The sequence below is a fragment of the Sminthopsis crassicaudata genome, chromosome 2 (genome assembly GCF_048593235.1).
Source record: "Sminthopsis crassicaudata isolate SCR6 chromosome 2, ASM4859323v1, whole genome shotgun sequence".
In the NCBI taxonomy this organism is placed as follows: Eukaryota; Metazoa; Chordata; class Mammalia; order Dasyuromorphia; family Dasyuridae; genus Sminthopsis; species Sminthopsis crassicaudata.
In genome coordinates this window covers 141,750,507-141,772,658 of record NC_133618.1, presented here as the reverse complement: position 1 = coordinate 141,772,658, position 22,152 = coordinate 141,750,507, and the positions used below count along the sequence as shown (strand labels likewise).

Genomic DNA, 22,152 nt, shown 5'->3' with positions numbered 1-22,152 from the left:
GGGCTGATCCTGACTGAGGGTCATCTCTTGTTGTCTTGATCTGTGTCTTGTCACAGATGGCTCTGGAGGAGAAAGTGAGGCAGGTGACCTTGCACAGCCCTCCCTCCCTTAAAATCCATTTCACTTGCACATTATGACATTATCTCTCTGATGTCATGGTCCTCTTCTAGAATGAAGGATAAATAATAACCTGGATGACAAGTTATGAAACTTATTCTGTTTGTGTTGAAAAAGAGTTTTATTATTCCATCTATCAGTTTTTATTGCACAGATCTCGGTACCAACATCTAAACTTGACTATTAGTACCTTAGGACTTGACAGAGTTGTGGTAGTTATTGACTTTCCATTTATATTCCATTTTGGCCATGCACTGGTTCAATAGCAAGTTAGTCTGGACAGCTCTCCTCATCCCCCAAGTCATTTATAATAGAAAGTTTAGTGAATGCAGGACAGAAAGCCCAACTTGCATAAAACAAGGTTATGGGCCTAATACTATGTTATTATGGCCACAAAATCCTTTAGAGGACAATAGGGTTCCCCTTCCCTCAGCAATCTTCAGGATGGGGTGTATAACACATGAAATATTGTCAAAAGTTCTCCTTGTCTTTCTTTCTTCCACTGAACTGGAGGGGATATGCAATCCTTTCCTTATGGATACTTAATAGTATAGTCCGTAAATGAGAGGGACAGTGGGGACACATGAAAGGTGACATGAGAAGAGAGACCATGTAGTCCAAAATTTGTCTTGAGAATTGTGTGCAGCTTCTGTGTGCTACACTGGGTGGTCCAATGCAGGGAAGGAAATGAATCATCTGGGTTAGGGTGTTAACACTTCCCAAGTAGCATCAAATAACCAGGGTGGCTAATGACCATCAACTATATTGCTATCATTCAGGAATAGTGGGGAGTTGTCAGGAGTTGAGCTAGCCTAGGAAGGCAGGTAGAGTACCAGATTTGGAATCAGGAGGACATGCTGCCTCAGATATCCACTTGTCTGATTCAAGGAGCTTTTCTTAATCTTGCTTTCCTCAGTTATTAAATGGAGATAATAGTTACTCTGATTTCACATGATAGATGAGCTAATACATGCCAATCATTTTGTAAAACTAGCTGTTTTTATTAACCCTGATGCTCGTCTGTGGGATCTTAGTTTGGGGACCTTATTTTCACAGGTTGTACATTGATAGACATTATGTTGCATATATGATCATCCAAGTCTCAGGCAATATTCTATCATGGTTTGAATAGGATCATAAATACTGCCACTTGGCTATTATGAGTGAAGCAGAAGCTGTCTCTATCTAGCAGACAGTAAATTTCCAGAAATGCAGGAGCTGTTTGGAGCTTGAAGCTCCTTTGAGTGCAAGACTTGTGCTAGCTTAGAGATGAGCATCCTACTTGCAGTTGGCAAGCCTGCTAGAGGTTAAATGACTGCCAACCTAATGGGATGGAGGAGGGGATTAACTAGTTGCAGTGGCTGAAACTTTAGTGATATAATTCCACCATTCTCTTGGCCTGAGCCTTATGATAATTTGGGGCATGGGTGTTGAAGAAATATTTCTTCTCTTTATTAGTCCCACCTGTCTTATAATTTCATCTGTTTATCTCTCCCCATTAATTCAAATCAATTTATCTATAACTTACAGTTTTAGAGTTTCCTGGGGGAACTAAGAGTTTAAATGATTTGCCCATGGTCAAATAATTAGTATTGGTCAAAGGCAGAATTTGAACCCAGATCTTTCTGATACTTAGTTCAGCTCTCTAGCTATTAGGCAACCCTCCTTATGATGAAGTGAGACCTAACATAATTTATAGAACTAGGCTGTCATTGGTCACTATTAAGTTGGTCTAAGTTTTTTTTTCTTTCTTTCCTTCCCTCCTTCTTCTCTCCCTCTTTGCCTCCTTCCTTCCTTCCTTCCTTCCTTCCTTCCTTCCTTCCTTCCTTCCTTCCTTCCTTCCTTCCTTCCTTCCTTCCTTCCTTCCTTCCTTCCTTCCTTCCTTCCTTCCTTCCTTCCTTCCTTCCTTCCTTCCTTCCTTCTTTCCTTCCTTTTTTCTTCCTTCCTTCTTTTCTTCCTTCCCTTCTTCCATCTGTCCCTCCTCTCTCTTTCTTTCTTTCTTAGTCTTTAATATTTTATTTTTTGAAATACATTCACCTTTGCAAAACCTTGTATTCCAAAATTTTCTCCCTCTGTCTCCTCCTCTCCCTTCCCAAAGACAGCTAGCAATTTGATATAGAATAAACATGTACAATTCTTCTAAACTTATTTCCATATTCATCATGCTGTGCAAGAGAATGGAATGATCTAAGTTTCAATGGTGGTGTACTTTATTATAGGTTGCTGAACTGCCTCAAAATGTCATCTCCTTCCTTATTATATATATATATATATATACATATATATATGTATACATATATATATATATTTAACAATGAGTGGCTTCTCTGTTAGAATATAAGCTTCTCAAGGGGAGGGACTTTTTTTTTTCTTTTCCTTTATATTTTCAGTACTTAGTCCAGTGTTTGGCAAATAGTAAGCACTTAATAAATGCTTGTTGACTTGACTTCTCCCCTGCTCTGGTGTGGGAGCTACATCCTATGGGAGACCACTTTGCCACTTTGGGCAGTTCTTTCTGACTTTTTCATAAGTTTCTACTTTGAATACTTTATGAGGTCATGGCCGACCATTGTGGGGGCTGAAATAAACTTTTGCTTGAGCTTGTTGAGTGTACCTTTTGCCCTCAGTGCCCAGCTGAATCCATTGAGATGTTTCAGGAAGACTGTGAGAGGCCCTGTTTGGCAGGAACGTGGGGGTAAGGCAGAGGCAATATCCTGAGGCTGGAGTGAAGGCTTCTCACTGATGTTTCCCGCTGCAACACAGCTTCTGCATTATGGGATCCATATGGACTCCCCATCAGCTTATTATGTGCTCTAGAAATTTCACCTCCTCCTCCTCCAGTTGGCACTTCTCCAGCTTGGCAGAAAGCCAGTGTTGGCATAGGTGCTGGAGAACAGCCCAGATCAATTTGACACGTGCTAGACAGGGTCCTGGGAATAGATGAGCATCTCATCAATATAACTATATTCCCCTCCCAGTCTAGCAAGTGTTGAAATATAGAATTCACAAATCTCTGAAAAACCACAGAGGAATTGTATAAGCTGAATGGTATAACCCAGTGTTCATACAGGCCAAGGGAGGTCTGTAAGGTCTTCTGTCATTCATCACTTTCTTATATCTAGATCACATTATGGACTGCCCTCTCTCTCCCCCCTCTTCCCTTCCTGGTCTCTGCTAGTCGGTCAGCAGTTGGTGTATCAGGTGTAGATTCTAGCTGGTAAATGTATTCAGGGCTCAGTGCTTGTGGCAGAGAATAATTTCTCAATTTTTCTGTTGTGTGGATAGTGCCAGGGCTCCAGTGGGAGAGACAGAGGGTGGAGTGAATCCCTTCTATCATTTGGCTTTAGATAGGATCAGGGGCTCATGGTATTGATGATCCTCTGACTTCCCCAGAAGTCTCTTTTCAGCTGGATCTCAGGCCCAGGTCTTCAGACCTGCCTCCTATTCTTCCATTAGGTGAATGGCAACCAGGAAATGTCACTAGAATAAAGGGCTAAGTGCTGAGCTAAGTCGTTTGGGAGTATGGCTCTCATGTCATCCTTTCTTTGCTGATTAAGTGCTCTCAGTTGGCCAAGACCACTGTCTCTATGGATGACCCATGAAAAGATTCACAGTCGAGCAGTCCGGCTTTTCCTAGGCAGACAGGGAACTTTCATCATTTTACCAACAATGTAATTCTTTTGGTTCTGCTTCTGACTTTCAATATTTTGCCATCATGACTGTGCTGCAGTCTCAACCTGAGACATCCCCTAGCGCTTGGGGTTCTTTAAACTGAAACATCCATCTGCTGGGCCAGCCTCTCTTTTCCCACTGGAAAATTATTTTTGAGGTCTCCGGTTTGGAAAAAGGCTCAGGCTGGTCAACCTTCTTCCCACTTGGCTATGCTTCTGACTTTCCAGACTTTGCTACAACACCCCTCCATGTACCTACATCCTTTCTCTTTATTGGCTTCCTTCTGTGAGGTCCTCCCCCAATAGAACATAAGCTCTTTGAAGGCAGGACCTGTCTGTCTTTTTTGCTTTGTAAATCCTTTTGTATTTGTAACCCTGACTCATACAGGAAACTTGCCTAGCACGTCGTAAAGACTTAATGTTTTTTGCCTTGCCTTGCAAGTGTGGTCCAGCATTCACCTTTGTTCACTTCTGTTCTTATGAATTATATGTGACCACTGGTAAGTCCCTTAAATTTTTGAGCTCGTTTCCTCAGCTATAAGGCAGAAACGATATCCTTTTCACAGTATTGTCGTGAGAAATATGATTTGTAAAACTAAAAGGCTATTCCTTAACTGACAAAGTGATTAAAATACATGAATAGACAGTTCTAAAAGGGAGAATAGTCACCTATTAACAATCATATGAAAGATTGCTTCAAATCACTAACAATAAAAAGAAGACAAATCAAAACAACTTCAAGAGTTCACTTCAAACACAGCAAATTGGCAAAAAAGACCAAAAATGGAGATTTCAATGTTGAAGGAGCTTCAGGAAAACAGACTTGCCACTGGTCAGGCTAGGAAGGCTCAATCACTCTAGAAAGCAATTCGAAATAACATACATGCACAAAAGTGAATAAAATGTCAATATGCACTGACCCTGAGATCACAATGCTTTGATGGACTCAAAGAGGTAAAGGACTCAAAGAATAGTTCTACAATTCAAGATATATTAATGGCAGCAAAGAGTTCGAAGCACAGTAGATGCTCATCTACTGGGGACTGGCTAAACAAGTTGTGATCCATGTACTTGATAGATTATTATTCCATTGTAAGAAATAACAAATAAGAGGAATTTGAAGAAACATGGGAAGTCATTTTAACTAATGCATAGTAAAGTACCCAGGGAAACAATATATACAATGGCTACAACAATGAAAATGGAAAGAAAAAATAACCTCAAGCATAAAAACTGAACCTTATATAATTTAATGACTAAAAAAGCTGGTCTCCAGAATAAAATCCTTCCTTTTTTTTTGAGGGGTGAAGAATTCTGAATAAAAAATGTTACATATACTACAAGACAGATATGTTGATTTTGCTAAGTTGTTAAAAATAATCTTTTTTTTATAAGATTGACTCCTTAGGGGTGGAAGGAAGAGTATATTAGTTTTTTAATATTCAATTTTTAGGTCCATATTTTTTTATTTTTTAACCTTTCTACTCATTGAAAAAGCTCATTCTCAAAAAAATCCTATTGAAATATGTAGAGTTAAACAAAACAAATTCCTAAATTGGCCATGTCTGCCCCCTAAAAACCCCCTCAAATTTCCCAAAATCAAAGTCTCAATCCATACTCTGAATCTATTACCTCTTTATCAAAAAATAGGTAGCATGTCTCATTGTGAGTCCTCTGGAAATTGTGGTTGTTGTGTTGATCAAAGTGAGGAAGGTTATTATTTAGAAAATAATATGAAATTTAAAAATGAAATAAACACAACTTAATGTGCTATATAAATATATAACATTATTTCTAACAAGTCAGATGTAGGTGAACAATCTTTCAGCAGCTGCATGACAAGATGCCCATGGCATTTCTAACATCCTCATTTAGAGATGAAAATTTCTAGCAGACAGTGAAGTAATTAGAAGATTCCTTTAAAAAGGTTATTTATTTTTTTCTTATTTAAGAATTCTCTGTAACCTCAGGTTCAAGTTCATTTTCTTTCACAAGTAAGTGTGAATTCCTTTGATCAAATCTCTGTCACACTTCTAGAAAAAAGTTTTCCTGGAGAAGATTGAGGGAGAGAGGGGTGGAGTTTTTTGGTTTGGAGTTCAGAGTACTTGGACCAAGTGCACACTTGGGGTTTTGGTTCAGTAGAAGAAAGGAGGGAGGGAGACCAAAAAGTGGCAGAGAGGGCACCCATCTTTATTCACTTGATTTGCTGTCATGAAAGTGATCTGCTGGCAAGCTGGAAACCAATGAAAATCTCTTCTCAGGTATTCTGTAGGCCCTAAGTGTCTGGCCTGGATTCGCAAAATATACCCATCTCCAGTTTCTGAAAAGGCACAATATGGAAAGTAGTTGGAGGCAGAGCAGAAGAAGACCTAAACATTATCATTTATTAAGTGCCTACTGTATTTTAAATTGAGGAAGATAAATTCAAAACTATAACTGAAATCTTTGCCTTTCTAGGCTTTATAGATTGATAGAGAGATAAGACATATAGAGAATTATAATATGCAATGTGTTAATACTATAGAGAAATTTGTTCATTGTGAGCACCCCTTCCATCTATTACATAGTTCACAACCCTTTCATGATTTTTTAAAGTGGGGTTTCTTAATTTTTTTTCTGTCATAAGCACTTTGGCTATTAATGTGGTGAAGTCTATAGAGCTCTTCTCAGAATAATGTTTTTAAATGCATAAAATACACCGAATTGCAAAGGAAACTAATTGAAATGAAGTTAATATGTTTTTCCCAACCAATATCACAGATCCCCTATGGCCTCCAAGTTAAGAACCATTTAAATGGTCTTGAAAGTTGCTTGGCCAATAAAACCGCCATTATGCTGTCAATCTACTTAGGAATTTAGGGAACTTGCTGTGGTTCTTTAACTTTTTTGGGTCATGGACTCCTTTGGCACTCTGGTGAAGCTTACAGACCTTTTCTCAGAATGGGGGAGAATAGCTAAGGCTGAAAAGATAGCATGGACCAGGTTGTAGTTCCTTTTTTGCCAAAGGAAGCCTAAAGGTAATGGGGAATTACGGAAGATTTCTAGCAGAGGAATGACATAATAAAATTTCTGTATAAGAAGAATTATTCTGGAGTCAGTATGAATAATGAATTGGAGAAGAAAGACAGTAGAAGTGGGAAGATTAATAATTTTTTGCAATATTTAAGGTAGATAGTAATGAGGAGGCAAACTGGATGGTGACAGTGGGAATAGATAGGAAGAGATAGATTTGAGAGATTTTGTAAAGATGGATAGGACTTGATAGCCAACAATGTTGAGAAGATAGTAAAACTTAAATTCAAGGTTATAAATGTAGAAACAATGAGAAGGGAAAGGAAGAAAAGGAATGGGGAGGCAAAGGAGATGAGGAAGGGAGAGGAAAGGAAAGGAAAGAAAGGAGAAAGAAAGGGACAAGAGATAAAACTTAGGAACATAGAGACAATTTGATAGGAGACTGTATAGAGCATTGGACTAAGAGTCAGGAAAATATGAGTTCAAATCTAGATTCCTATAGTTATTAGCTTGTTTGACCCTAGGAAAGTCAGTTAACTTATCCCTGCCTCAATTCCCTCAACCACAAAATGGGGATGCTAATCTTATCTATCTCATAAAAAGGATAAAAATGAGATAACATCTGTAAAGTTCTTTGTAAGCCTTAAGTAAATAAATATTAATTAATTAATAAAATTAAGTAATACTTTTTTTTTTTTTTTTACTTTTGCTCAATTATTTCAATAAAGTCCGATTCTATGGCCCCATTTGGGGCTTTCTTGGCAAAGATACTGGTATAGTTTGCCAACTGCTTCTTTCTAGCTCATTTTGACAGGTGAGGAAACTGAAGCAAACAAAATCACATAGTTACTAAATATCTGAGACCAGATTTGAATTCAGGAAAACTTATCTTCCTGACTGCAGGCCTGGTACTCTATCTACTATGCCATCTAGATGACAATACTATACAAATTGTTATTCTTATCATTGTTATTGTTAACTTTAATTGGGCATAAAGGAAACTGCTTTGACTTGGAAATTCAGGATTACACCATTATCCTAGGACTTGATTGCTCGGCATTGGGTTATTGACTTTACCAAAGCTTCATTTCTAGTGACAAGAAACAGTGGCAAGATGCCCTCAAGTTACATCTTGTAGGTGAATTTAAGACCCACACTGATTAAAGGTACTGATGAACTAGTTTCACTCTGCTTGTCTTCTCAACAAAGGGAAATTTCCTTGGAGATGTGGATAAAAGGGGATAAGAGAGATGTGGGCAAAGGGGAGGCCATATGACAGGTTGGGAATGGGAAGTCGCTGGGAATGGTTGGAAAATCCTAGTCCTTCAACTTTACTGTATAAAGAACAATGTAGAATACTTGCTTTTAAAGCAAGAGATGTGAGCTTCCCTGGAGAGGTCCTCCAGCCACCTCCTTTCTGAACTTTACTCTCACACATCCACATGAATTTCTCTTCAAATGGAATTTTCTTAAAACTGAAATTCATTCCCTGCGGATATAGGAGAATTCAAAACCTTATTTTGCTTGATGGTCTCAGACGATCCACATCCATCCTCAGATAAAGGGAGTGCACAGACAGGCCTTATTCCCTGCAAGCAGATAATTTAGGTGTTTTTGGAAAAATTATGTTAGTTGTGTGTTTGTTTGGGCCAAGACCTGAAATTTCATTGTGTGAAAGTTCCCTCCACCAGTACAGGATTATGATGTTAGCTATTTGTCTAAAGCTAAATAAACATTTATAACATCAATTAGATGACAGGCACTATGCTAAGTGCCTTTGACAAATATTTCATTAAATCTTCACAAGAACCCTACAAAGTAATTTGCTATTATTATCCCCATTTTACAGTTGAAGAAACTGAGGTAATCAGAAGTTAAGGCATTTGTTAAGATCATATAGTTAAGGAGAGTCTGAGGCTCAATTTGAGGTGGAACAATGATATCATGCCAGGTTTAGAGACAGGAAGATTCAGCTTCCTAAGTTCAAACACAACCTTAGGCACTTACTAGCTGTGTGATCCTGGGCAAGTCACTTTAATTCTGCTTGCCTCTGTTTCCTCATCTATTTACATAATCTGGAGAAGGAAATTGCAAATCCCTTTGGTGTCTTTGCCAAGAAAACTCCAAATGAGGACACAGAATGTCAAGCATGATTGAAATGACTTTTTGACTCCAGAACTAGCTCTCTATCCACTATATCACCTCTTGCCACAGATAAATGATTTAAACATAATTATACCACCAGTATGTGTTAGAGACAGAGGTCTTCTTGGGCAAGCCTTCTCTTCTCTATGTAATGCTAAAACTTTCAAATGCATATAGGTAAAGGTATATATAACACTATGGATAGATTAGATCCATTTGAGGGGGGGGGTAAATGGAGCCAGAGGGGAAATCACCATCAGAAAGAATCCTATGGGGAATTCCATGCTGATGCAAAGGAGTTTGTAAAGAAAATTGCTGTCTCTGAATTGGTGACCTTTTTTAATAATTTGAATTTGAATTTATTGGTTTTGTACAAAGTCAGCATACCTGTATCCATTTGGTGAAAAGATTCTTTGGCCTTGCAAAAGGAATCACTTCAGGTTTTATTTTTTAATAGCACATTCCCCTAATGTATTTAAAATAGAAAAACACTTGTGCAAAATGAGGTGTAGCCTCACTTGTATCCACAACATTAAATCAGCTAAACATCTGCCACCTTGTTTGTACAGTACCCAGGAATGGTCTTAATGTCCCAAACTGAACTTATTATCTCTCCACGCACACAGTCTCATTCCCTCTAGCCTGTACTCGGGAAATAATCTTCTAATTTGTCTCCTTGCTTTCAATCGCTCCCACAGATATGCATACTCTAGTCACACCTGTGATCTCTCTCCCATCCAGGCTATTTACCACATAGCTCCCAAATTAATATTCCCAAAACACAGATTTGACCAAGTCATTCCCTTGCTCAAAAATCAGCAGGGGCTCCCTATTACCTGCTGGATAATCGCACATTGCTCAGTATGGCAATTAAAACCTTCCATGATTTATCTCCCATCTAACTTTTTGATTAATTTCTTATTACTTCTCTTCATACTCTCTACCTTCTAGCCAAACTAGCTTACCAGCTGTTCTGCAGACTTGATAGTCTGTCTCCCATCTTTGTACCTTTACCCTAGTTCAGGAATCCATTCCCTGCATCTCCCCTCTGCATCTCCTTCAAAGTTCAGCTCAGGTAATGCTTCCTGTTCAATGTTTCCTTATCTTCCTACCTCTAATTATTATATAGTATTTCTATATTTGTGTACATGCTTTATATCCTAATATGTAAGTTCCTTGAGGACAAAACCTTGTTTTTGTATCCCCAGTGCCTAAGATAGTGCTTTGCAAAGCATTTTAAAAATGGAATTGTTGAATTATCCAAAACTGTTCTTGTTATTACATGGGAAAGAGCAAGAAAGAGGAACTGTATGGACTTGAAAGCATCACAAGGGGTTACTGGTGCAAGTCTCTGAGTTTTTACCCATTCAAGTATTGTATAGAAGAGAAGATGTTGTATTTGGTGTTGAATATAAGATTTTCTCATTATGATAACAATAAAGTTAAAAAATGAAAGTAGAGAAGAGTCAGGAGGACTCTCATTGCTGGGTGTTAGCTCAGCTTCTGTGGATTGGAGATTTTGGGTGTTTTTCCTCTTCTGTACAATACTGGAGCTCCTGATCCCAGAAGAAATCCACAAGGATGTAAACTTTGGGTGCTTTAGGGTATTCCATGGCTGTATTATTATACTTTGCTGGAATGATGGTCCTTTGGCTCAGTGGAAGTGATAGAGATTATTAGTTTTTTTGAGATCAGACTTTCCCTATGAGACATGCATAAGAGATATTAGGAAATTAATGATTCCATTTGCTGACTTCCTCATTTTCTACTGCTGGTATCACCATTAACCTAGGCTTAAAATACTGATGTCATCTTTGATTCTGCCCTTTCTCTCACCTTCCACATTCAATATGTTGCCAAGTTCTGTTGATTTTACATTCACATTTTATCTCTTTCATTCCAACCTTTCTGTTTCCCCTGCTGTCACCTAAATTTAAGCCCTCATTACCTTCCAGCTGGACTATTAACCAATCCCTTAACTAACTCCCCGTTTTCATCCTCCCTCCAGTCTCTCCCACATGACATTGCCAAGTTAATCTTCCTGTGCACCCATCCAAATACATCACACTTCAGCTTGGAGCCCTTTGATAGCTCCCTATTGTCCATGGAATACCATCCAAATGCCTTAGCCTGGCATTCAAGAGTTTCTACTTCTCCACTTTTCTAGTCTTATTTCATATTAATCGCCTCTCTGTGTGCTATCATATAAATAGTCTGCTTTTTGTCTCCTAGAAACACCCAACAATTTCCCACTTTCATATACACACTGGATTATTATTAATGCAATGTCTTCTCCTCTCCTTTTTCTTCCACCTTCAGGGCCCAATTAAACTTACTTCTTCCGTGAAAGGAATTCATTTTCACAGATGATAAAGAGAAAATTATTTCAGAAATATCCTCCAAGGATCCAGGATCCCTAGATCCAAGGAGAGATCTCACCTTAGGATATTGCAAGCCCGAGTCAGGATCTTTTGCTGAAAAAAATTTAAAGAAATCTATAGAGGAAATCATTGGAGTTATTGGAATACCAGAAAGAGTAGGCTGGTGACTTTGCACAATTCTGATTCACTGAACTCCAATCCACTTGCAAGTTAAGATATTACATTCTTGGTGTCGTTGATCTTCAAGAATGAAGAATAAATAACATGAGGAAATCACTGTTTGGTCAATATAATTCTAGGACCTTCCTTGTTTCATGCTATAACTAGTATCTAATTGGTATGAAAATAAGTTGTATATGCATTATAGTTCCTTGTCCATCTAGAAGATATAAAGAAAAGCTGGTGTCTGTTTAAAGGGAGAGAAGAGTAGGGAACATTTATTAAAAGTCTACTACATCTGGCAAGAAACTGGAAGCACACCCTTTGATCCAATGTGTTACTACTGGGCTTATATCCCAAAGAGACTTTAAAGGAGGGAAAGGGACCCACATGTGCAAAAATGTTTGTGGCAGCCCTCTGTGTAGTGGCCAGAAACTGGATGCCCATCAGTTGGAGAATGGCTGAGTAAGTTATACTATATGAATGTTATGGAATATTATTGTTCTGAAAGAAATGACCTGCAGGATCAATACAGAAAGATTTGGGGAGACTTATATGAACTGATGTTGAGTGAAATGAGCAGAACCAGGAGATCATTATATATGGCAACAAAAAGACAATATGATGATCAATTCTGATGGACATGGCTCTCTTCAACACAGACGATTCAAACCATTTCTAATTGTTCAGTGACAGAGAGCCTTCAACACCCAGAGAGAGGACTATGGGAATTGAGTGTGGTTCATAACACAACATTTTCACTTTTTTGTTGTTGTTTGCTTGCATTTTATTTTGCTTCATTTTTTTCTCTTGTGTGGCACGATAATTATATAAATATGCATGTATATATTGGAATTAACATATTTCTACCATGTTGAACATATATTGGACTCCTTGCCATCTAGCAGTAGCCTGGGGGAAGGAGGGGGAAATTGGAATACAGGATTTTTTGCAAGGGCTAATGTTGAAGAATTGTCTATGAATATGTCTTAAAAAATAAAAAGCTTTTTTTTTTCCCCTTCCTGAGGCTGGGGTTAAGTGACTTGCCCAGGGTCACACAGCTAGGAAGTGTTAAGTGTCTGAGACCACTGTCTGAGATCAGATTTGAACTCGGGTCCTCCTGAATTCAAGGCTGAAAATAAAAAGCTTTAAAAAAAGTCTACTGCATCTCAGGCACTGATAAGTGCTTTACAAATATCTTCATTTTATCCTCACAATAATCCTGTGAAGTAGGTACTATTATTATCCCCATTTTACAGCTGAGAAAACTGAAGCAGTCAGAGGCACCAAGAATTTAAATAGAATTAAACCAGCATTTATATAGCACCTATTACATGCCAGGCACTATGCTAAACCTGTTTTACAAATATTAATTCGTTTGATCTTTACAACAATCCTACATTATTATCCTATTATTAAATTAAATCCTATTATTATCCTTATATTACAGCTGAGGAAATGGAGGCAATCAGAAGTAGAGAGACTTTCTTAAAGTCACACAGATAGGTAGTATGTGAAGCAAGGGCTGAACTCAGATCTTGGCACTAAGCTCTATCTGTTGTACCACCCAGCTAAGAATTGGGGGTGGAAGTAGGGGTGGGGAGGAAAGATGCAGCCTGAAAACTACCTACACTGGAAAGAGAAGAATGCTTGTTCAGTGATTTCTCACGTCAGAGAATGACCATCCAGAAAGTCCTGATGGTCATCTCCCACTAGAAGCATTTGTAAGATGTTGCAGAGTGTAGTGTTTCTTATTTGCTGGCATAAATATCAACATTAATATTGATAAACTCTCTAATGCCAGAATCACAGTGTTTCTTCCAAGCTCTGCAGTTTTTCTATCTCTTCCAATCCCATGATTCTCAACCTTCCTCCCTGAACTTGTTTTTAAGGATTTTAAGAGTTTATTGATTGCACCATAAAAGAGAGTGGCAACCTCCAGCTGGCTTCTATTCAGCCAGGACCAGAATTTTCACAGCACCTCAGTGAACCACTCTGTTTTGCCCAGTAGAAGAATTGATATGAAAAACAGATCATTGTTTATAGATTGCCAACTCCTTGCCATGTAAGCTTCCCATTCCCCAACAGAACTCAATTCCTTGCTATTATTCTTCTGTCTCTTGAAGACAGAATGACTCCAAATGATTCTGGAGGAGAGGATGAGGCTAATGACTTCACAGATCTGCCTTACTTAAATCTAATTAACTTGCAAGTCAAGATATCATCTTCCTGATGTCATTGGTCCTCTTGGAAAATGAAGGAAGAACAGCAATCTGTGTGTAATAGTAGCCACTTGGGGACTCAACTGGTCAGTTGCAGTTGGGCAATATTGCTGTTTCCTTCTTCTTTCTCCTCTTCTCCCTCTATGTGAGGAGTCATAGCCTTACATGTGGGAATATAAATTATGATCACTTATACTTTGTAGAATATCTTGGGTTTCCCTATGTATTTATTCTATCATTGCCTCCCCCCCATAAAACAAAACAAAACTGGGGCAATTAACTCTTTTGTCTCATGTAGTTTTTATTTATGATTTCCTGAAATACAACTCTGGTTAACCAGGCTTCATAAAGTCCATTAGGATTCAAATGGGCTGCCTTTAAGCCTAAATCACTCTGGCTTTCACTGATTGGCCAATAATAGGTTACAGCTCAAGCTTCACTTGCTCTTTGTTTGAGTTTTGATGGCTCAGAATGAGTGTAAAATTGCAATTGTTTCTGTTTGGGTCAGAAACTCTGAGGGTCTTCCCCTCTTAGATTGATTCTTTTGTGAAGTCAAGCTAGGCCATCTTTTGCCTCAATTTTGACTTAGCCTTTAATCACTGAATGGGCTGCCTCAGACAAACCTGGGAAAGACCTTAGCTTAAAAAGGCCAGGTTTCTAGGGCCATCAACAGTTGTCCTGACTTACGGCTTGCCACTGGACTCTGAATGGCTTTGGAGGAGAGTGTGATTTTGCATAGCTCTCCCTCACTTAAATCCAACTCACTTTCAAGTTAGACATGATCTTCTGATGTCATATGTCTTCTTTGAGAATGAAAGATTACATATAACAAAAGTGTTAGTCTGACCTTGACTTTGAATTGCAGTGGTCCTGATTGGGAGCACCTGAGACTCACCCTTCCCCTCCTAGCAATATTGACCAAAAATGATTTTTTCCATAACTTTTTTTAGAAGCCCAGAAAAAAAATTCAAAATTGAGCTTGACAATGTCCTAAAGTGGCATCTCTTCTTGGATCTGGGATCCTGGCTCTTTGGGGGATATTCCTGGAATGATTTTCTCCTTATTATTAAGGAGGGTGAATGCCTTTACCAGACTAATGTTTTCCTTCCCTTATTTACTTTCTGTATATCCTGTACATGGCTTGTTTGTATATATTTGTTTACTTGTTGTCTTCTTCATTAGATTGTAAGCTTCCTTGAGAGCAAGGACTGTTTATTGATTCTTTTGTGTGCCCAGAACTTAGCACAGTGTCTGGCATATGGTAGATACATAATAATGACTGATTTTACCTTAGACTTAGGATGTCCTGATTTCACCTGGCCCTTTCTGCAGTTACAATCCTATTGCCACCAGATTAATCTACTGTTTTCCCTTAGTGGATCTAAGGAGAAGTGAATTTTCAGATGGCATTTAGGGGTGGGAGAAGGGTAGGGAGAATAGCTTTAATAAAACAAACTTAGAGTATACAGGTATCAGTTTACTTAGTGTAAGGAGCTTCTCCTAAGAGACTTTGAGTTTGACCATATATAACGTATAAATAAACTTAATAATGAAGTTATTCCTCTGTTCCCATGTAGCTGGTTTCTTATCTTGACCTGGAAATACAGGCAGGTACCCTCTTGTTCCTGGCACATTTTTTCCCATACCAGTGTTTCAGTCCCAGCTGACTGGTTGTTTCCAACCAATCTGGTTCTACTCCTAGTATTTCTCACAAGCTGGGAGAATTAAAGCTTCCAGAGATCATGACCTAGTCAACCCTGCTCTGTCTCAAGATTCCCACATAAATCATCCATGTAACAATTGCTTCCAGTGCTTTGGTAAAGTGATAGGCATTTCCTAGCACTCCTTCCTCAATGCTAGAAAAATATAATAAGTTAACATACAACACTCAACCACAGACTTTGGACTTTTTCTCAAGAGCAAAGGGTAGGACACTTGTTCCCTTTTCCTCAATTTTTGATGTCCAGTAATCCTGCACAGCCAGGTCAGTACCCACTTCCTTCCCTTAACCACACACTTTGACACTGAGTTCAGCATTTATTTGAGGCAAATTTGAGCCTTCTGCCCTCCTGTGCCCTGCCAGCTTAGTACCCACCAATGCAGGCCACTGCAGCACAGCTCATAGCCTTAGGGGGGCTTTTGTAAACCAGATGGCTGTTGGCTTTCATATCTCCTCTCCCACCTCATTTTGAGATACATGAGTCGGCAAGTTCTCTTCCAGCCCCATCAAGCATCAAGCATTCTGCAGGCCTTGGTTGGACTGGCCTGAGGGCCATACACAGCTATGTTCCTGCTACATAATCAGCCAGAGCTGCTGAGCAGTCAATTGTGAATTTGATTTGCCTTATTCAGATGGAAAAAGCCCCTTCCCCCTTCCCTTTGGTGGTGAAGGCTTCAGCCCTGCATGTTGCTCTGTCTCCCGATGGCCTATATGTAGAGCTGGTCTCTTCACTTTGATCCCACATCAGACCTTGGCTTTATTATTTTTCCCAAGTGCAATGATTACCCCTAATCATGCCAGGAAACAAAAAGCCACAAACGCTTTTCTGCTAGGCACCCAAGTATATCTGCCGAATTATGAATGTGAAAGTTGATTGAAGGAGGGAAACAATTTGAAAGCAGTTTCCAAAGCGACCTTGATAAGAGGAAACAAAGGGCTTAAAGTCTGGGGGAAAGGGCAAATGTTCAAAGTTTCCAGCTTCTCTGTAGTTAGAGAGAACCCCTAAAGTGTTCCAGTTACAAGGAGCCTTGGAGATCATTTAGATGAACTCTCTCATGTTTCTTATAGACAATCTGGGATGCAGAGAGGGAAAGGATTTACTCCAAGTCACACAGCTTTCTAATTACTTGTTGCCCAAATTCATTTTCTTTCCACTAGATCAATTCATCATTGATTTATTACTTATTAAGCAACTGTTCTATGTCAGGCACTGTACTAGGTATTTGAGATGCAAAGATAAAAGGAAAAAGTGTCCCTGCCTTCAGAGTACTTTCATTGTATAAAGAAAAAGAACTTATATATAAGTAGATAACACATATTGTCAAAGTAAATACAAGGTAATTGCGTGGTCCTTATTTTGACTTAAAAAAACCTATAAACTAACATTAGCAAAATAAATAAAAATATAACACAAAAAAACATTTCCCAATTATATTTGAATCTAATTTGGCCTGTTCTTGGGAGTCTCATGGGCTGGTTGTGACTTTTGATTTGAGGCTGAAAAATCTGATCTAGAACAATCAGTAGAAAAATGTATTTCCCCCAGAAGCTATCCAACAAGTGAACATCTTGAAGACGTTCACAGAGGAGGATATAAAAAAGAATAGGACATGAATGGGTGAAATGTCCTAAAGATCAAATTGACAAGACAACCATTGATTGAATATGGTGGGTGAAAAAGAGTAAGGAAGCAAGAATGGGTGACTAGGAAGATAGTGGTATCCTTAGCAGAAATAGGAAAGTGAAAAAGAGTGCTGGGTTTTAGAGGAAAGAAATAATGAGTTCTGTTCTGAACAAACAAGAATTTTAGGTATCAGTGGGATATTCAATTTGAAATGCCCCACAGACAGTTGATGATGTGGGACCACATTTTATGAGATGTAGTAAAACTGGATACACACATTTAGGAGTTAACTGCATAGAAATGATCATTAAAATCATGTAAGCAGATGAGGTCAGAGAAAGAATGTGGAGGAATTTGGGGAAAGTTTGAGGAATACCCACAATGAGAAGATCAAATGTGATTGATGATTTAGCTAAGGAGAAGAAACAGATAAGGAAATAAGAAGCAAGAAATAATGTCAGAAAAACTCAGAAGGAAGAGATTTCCAGAAGAGGATGATATACAGTAAAAGTGCTGCAGAGAGAGATCAAGAAGAATAAGGGTTGAAAAAAGGTCATTGCATCAGACAATTAAAAGATCATTGACACATTGGCAGAGCAAATTCAGTTGAATTACGAGGCTGGAAATCATAATGAAAGAAATTGAAGGGACAGAGAAGCAAATGAGAAGAGTTTGTCAATGAATGTGAATAGCTTTTTCTGAAGATTTGCTTGTAAAAGCAGGAGAAATAAAAGATAACTCAAAGGGTTGGCAATGTCTACTGAAAGTGTGTGTGTGTGTGTGTGTGTGTGTGTGTGTGTGTGTGTGTGTGTGTTTTAAAAAATGGAGGACACTTGGGCATGATTATAGGCAACAGGGAAGGAGCAAATAGATTGAGAGAGATTGAACATGAGAGAGAGAAAGAGGATGATTGTGGGAACAATTTGTTGAAGAAGATGGGAAGGGATGAGATCAAGGATATAAGCAGAGGGAGTCTGGCTTTGGCAAGGAGAAGGGTTGCCTCTCTATCAGAAATTGCTTCAAAGGAGAAGAGAATAGGGGATAATATCAAAGATTTTTATAGGTGTCCCTAATGATTTTGTCCTCATCCTATATTATTAGAAGCATTCCTATTATCCTTGGCATATCTGGACAAACTACACACTGAAAGTGGTTTGTATTTTATTTAGAAGAATTTGCAGGAAGAACTGGTGAGGGCAAACAATTTTGTTGTAGTGTAACTACCTAGGACTCTGAAAGTAATATGTCTCTAAAAATAGATGTCGAGTCATTCTGCCTTTATATATACTTTCTTCAAGGCTGTTTTTTTTTTCTTCCTGTTTTCTTCATCTACAAAGGGTTTGATAGGTTAAAAAGTTACCAATATTTTAGCTTTAATATTCCAGAAAAAGGGTGTTCTATCTCTAAAAGGTGGCAGTTAAGTGGTGCAACAGTTAGAGTTTTGTGCTTGTAGCTAGAAAGTCTTGAGTTCAAATGTGACTTTAGACACTTACTGGTTCTGAGCAAGTCACTTAACCTTGTTTGCCTCAGTTTCCTCATCTGTAAAATGAGCTGGTTAATGAAATGGGCAAACCACTCTAATATCCTTGCAAAGAAAATTCCAAATAAGGTCAGGGAAGAGTCAGATATGAGTGAAACAACTGAACAACATAAATTTGTATGAGGCCCAATGTCTGATAACAAAAATGTGCCATCTCGCATGTCAAATCTACAAGTTGGGCTCTTTCCCCTACAAAGCTCCTATCATATATATTGTTAATGTCCATGAGTCTCATGGATATTTTTTTCTTTTGTTAACTATTTTCTGGGTCTGCTATTTGATGGGTTTAAAGATACTATAAACTTACAAACATTGAAAAGATGATGTTCTCTCTCTCTCTCTCTCTCTCTCTCTCTCTCTCTCTCTCTCTCTCTCTCTCTCTCTCTCTCTCTCTCTCTCCTCTTCCCCTCACCCCTACTGCATATCAGTTAAAATAAAAAAAAAACTAGAGTATAGTGGAGTGTCAGATATGGAGTCAGAATTGGGGCTCTTCTCTTTAGTATTTGTCTTTGAGCAAATCCCATCATGTCTTTAGGTCTCATCTGTTTGTTATCTGTAAGTGAGCAGATTGGACTAGATAATTGCCAATCTTCCAAGCTTCTTTCTAGTTTTAAGTCTTAGATTCTGTGATCCTAAGGGTCTCCTGCCTTTTAATAATTTAGTCTGCTCAGGGAAATTAAGCACTCATGCTGGAATGGATACTTAATAATAATGTGATTTAGTAAGGTGAAAATCATTATGGTCTAGGACAGTGGTGAAAACTCAAATCTGCTAAAACATACATAAAGATCCCTTCTTATTACATAGTAACTTAGAAAACCATATATTGGCATTATCTGTATTTTATTGCATTTTAAGTTCTTTTGTAAAATAATTCCTAATCTAGTCTAGTTGGGGGGAAGGAGGTTCTGTGTGTTTGGCATCTTTGGTTTAGACCATTGCATCTACTTTTGGGGGGACATTAAAAATTAGAACTGGGAAGAGAGATGTAAAAGGGGAGAAGGGAACATATTCACTCTTTCCAACTGTTTTCATCTCTATCTGTAAATGAAAGACAATTTTATTTTAATATTTCTCTGTTCTTTAATGATTGTTATAATTTCTAATTTAATTATATATTTGCTAGTTTTTTCCCTTGACCTAAAATCTATGATCAATTATAAAAGCTTAATATTGAATATTTCTGTATATTGGCTTCCTACAGGGTTAAAGAAGGACACTAGTGGTTATTTGGAAAGGCACAGGATTTAACCATGTCAGAGATTTAAATCTCAGTAAAATTCTAGAGCACTGAACCTGGACTTCATGAACTGACGGTAAGAAGTCAAACTTCTGGTTATGACTTTTTAAGTAATTTTGATAAATTTCCCAAAGGACAATTGAAACAGAACCTGAGACTTTCTTTTTGTCCTTAGGCTCAATGAGCTCTTTGTTGTATCCAGAACAGATTATATTGATGGCAAGAGCCTCTGGCAAACCTCTAGCTTCCTCCAGGAAGAGTTGCTATTAGGTAGATGGAAGTAGGTACCAAAAATAAGATCACAAACCTCGATGCTGTCTAATAGAAAGAGAATGATGTGATTTAGGAAGATTCAGCTTCTCAAATTTCTGTGAGAAGAGGCATTAAGAAAAGAATAAATACTGAGACAAATTTATTCCCTATTGATAAAACTTTTTATATACATACACACCCACATACATATGTGGGCCTATCCCCCTCTATATCTATAATAGCTATATCTACATCTATATCCATATAGATATAGATGTATAGGCAAGGTAATGAGCATCCAGCAGGAGAAGGGGACATGTCCAAAACAGAAATGAAGATGCTTGGATTGTTCTTGGAAGAGATGGAATATATATAATTGAGCCCTGAATAATCTTTTGAGATTTGGGCTAGCAGAAAAAATGGAAAAGATGTGGTAGTGTCTTGGGGGACCCCTGTAGGGCTTCAGAATGAAAGGCTTCCAGGATTGGGGGGGCGGTAGATAATAGATTCCACACATTGTGTTCCCTGATAGTCTTTTGATGGAGACACCAGAAACTCCTCTGCATCAGCTCACTGGGGGATGGTAGGCCATACCAGTTGACTTGAGAAGAAGTTACACTGAATTACCCCAGCTTTTACTGCTCCAAAGAGCTATTTGCTTGCTGGCTCCTGTTCTGTTGACTAAATGGGAACACCAGAGTGCTACAGGTGGTATCTTCCAAGTTTTGTCAGCTGTCATGGTCTTAAGTATATTAAAAAGCAGAACAAAACAAAATATAGTTATTTTATGCTATTTACAAATCATAATATTCAGAGCAAAAACAACTTGAGATTTCTGGGCAAAGAAGCTGCCTCTCACAGTAGAATTTAATGGCCTACTGTTCCAATGAGCTTGATTTCAGAATAAGAGACACACAGCTAAGCTTGTGAGCCCAGTCACACAGCCACAAGGCCCTGAGGACTTTGGAAGACTGCATCTGTTAGGATTGATTGTGAAGCCTTTGAGGCTGGATCTCTCAGGTCCTGATGTTACCAAGTTCAGTCAGTCAGAAAACTAGCATTTATTGATCACCTACTATATGCCAGGTGCTGGCCTAGGTTCTGGGAATATGAAGAAAGGCAGAAAAGCAAACAAAAAACCCCATCCCTATTCTTAAGGAACTCTCAGTCTAATGGAAGAAACAACATAAAAATAATTACGTGCAAGCAAGCTGTCTTCAGGATATACTGGAGATACTTAAAAGGAGGAAGGCACTTGCATTTTAAGGAGGACTGGGAAGGCATCCTGAAGAAGGGGGTAGTTTAGTTGAGACTCCATGGCAGCCAGGAGAGCCAGGAGGCTGAGAGGAGAAAGTTCCAGGCATGGGGCAAGTCTGGTTAATGTAAGGCTGAGTTGAGAGGTGTCAGATCAGGAGACAAGTCTATTTACAGCTTTTGATGGTGGGAAGAAATAGGATGTAAACTTGACCTTGAATAATCTTTGAGATTTGACTTTGTCTCTATTCCATTAATAATAATAGAACAGTTAGGTGACTCAGTAGATAGAGTACTGGATCTGGAGTCAGGAACACTCATCTTCCTGAGTTCAAATCCAGACTCAGACACTAGCTATATGATCCTGAGCAAGTCCCTTGATTCTATTTGCCTTATTCTTCACTTGTAAAATGAACCAGAGAAGGAAATGCAAATCATTCCAGTATTTTAGCCAAGAAAACCCCAAATGGGGTCACAAAGAGTCAGACAGAAATGAAAATGAGTGAACAGTAACATTAACAATGATAACAATAACTTTTATATGATACTTATTTTATACCAAATGCTTTATAATTATTATCTTATTCGATCCTCACAACAATCCTAGGAGGGAGATGCTATTACTATTATTATTTTTTACATTTTTACATTCCTTATTTTACAAATGAGGAAATAGACAAACAGATTAAGTGGCTTGCCCAGGATCACCCAGCTAAGTGAGAGTTGTATTTGAACTCAGGTCTTCTTGATTTCAAGTTTGGCGTTCTAACCACTGTACTCCCAAGTTTCTCAAGTCCTACCTAACCCGACTTGTG

At 38.3% G+C, this 22,152-nt stretch overlaps 1 long non-coding RNA gene across 1 annotated transcript in view; it reads left to right on the top strand.

Annotated features, from left to right (window-relative positions):
- Positions 1 to 22,152, top strand: part of LOC141553282 (uncharacterized) — a 36,207-nt gene that overhangs the window by 2,167 nt on the left and 11,888 nt on the right. Inside the window, exon 2 of the long non-coding RNA XR_012485370.1 lies at positions 19,796 to 19,907. This is a non-coding gene — a long non-coding RNA (uncharacterized LOC141553282). The remainder of the gene's footprint in view (positions 1 to 19,795; positions 19,908 to 22,152) is intronic.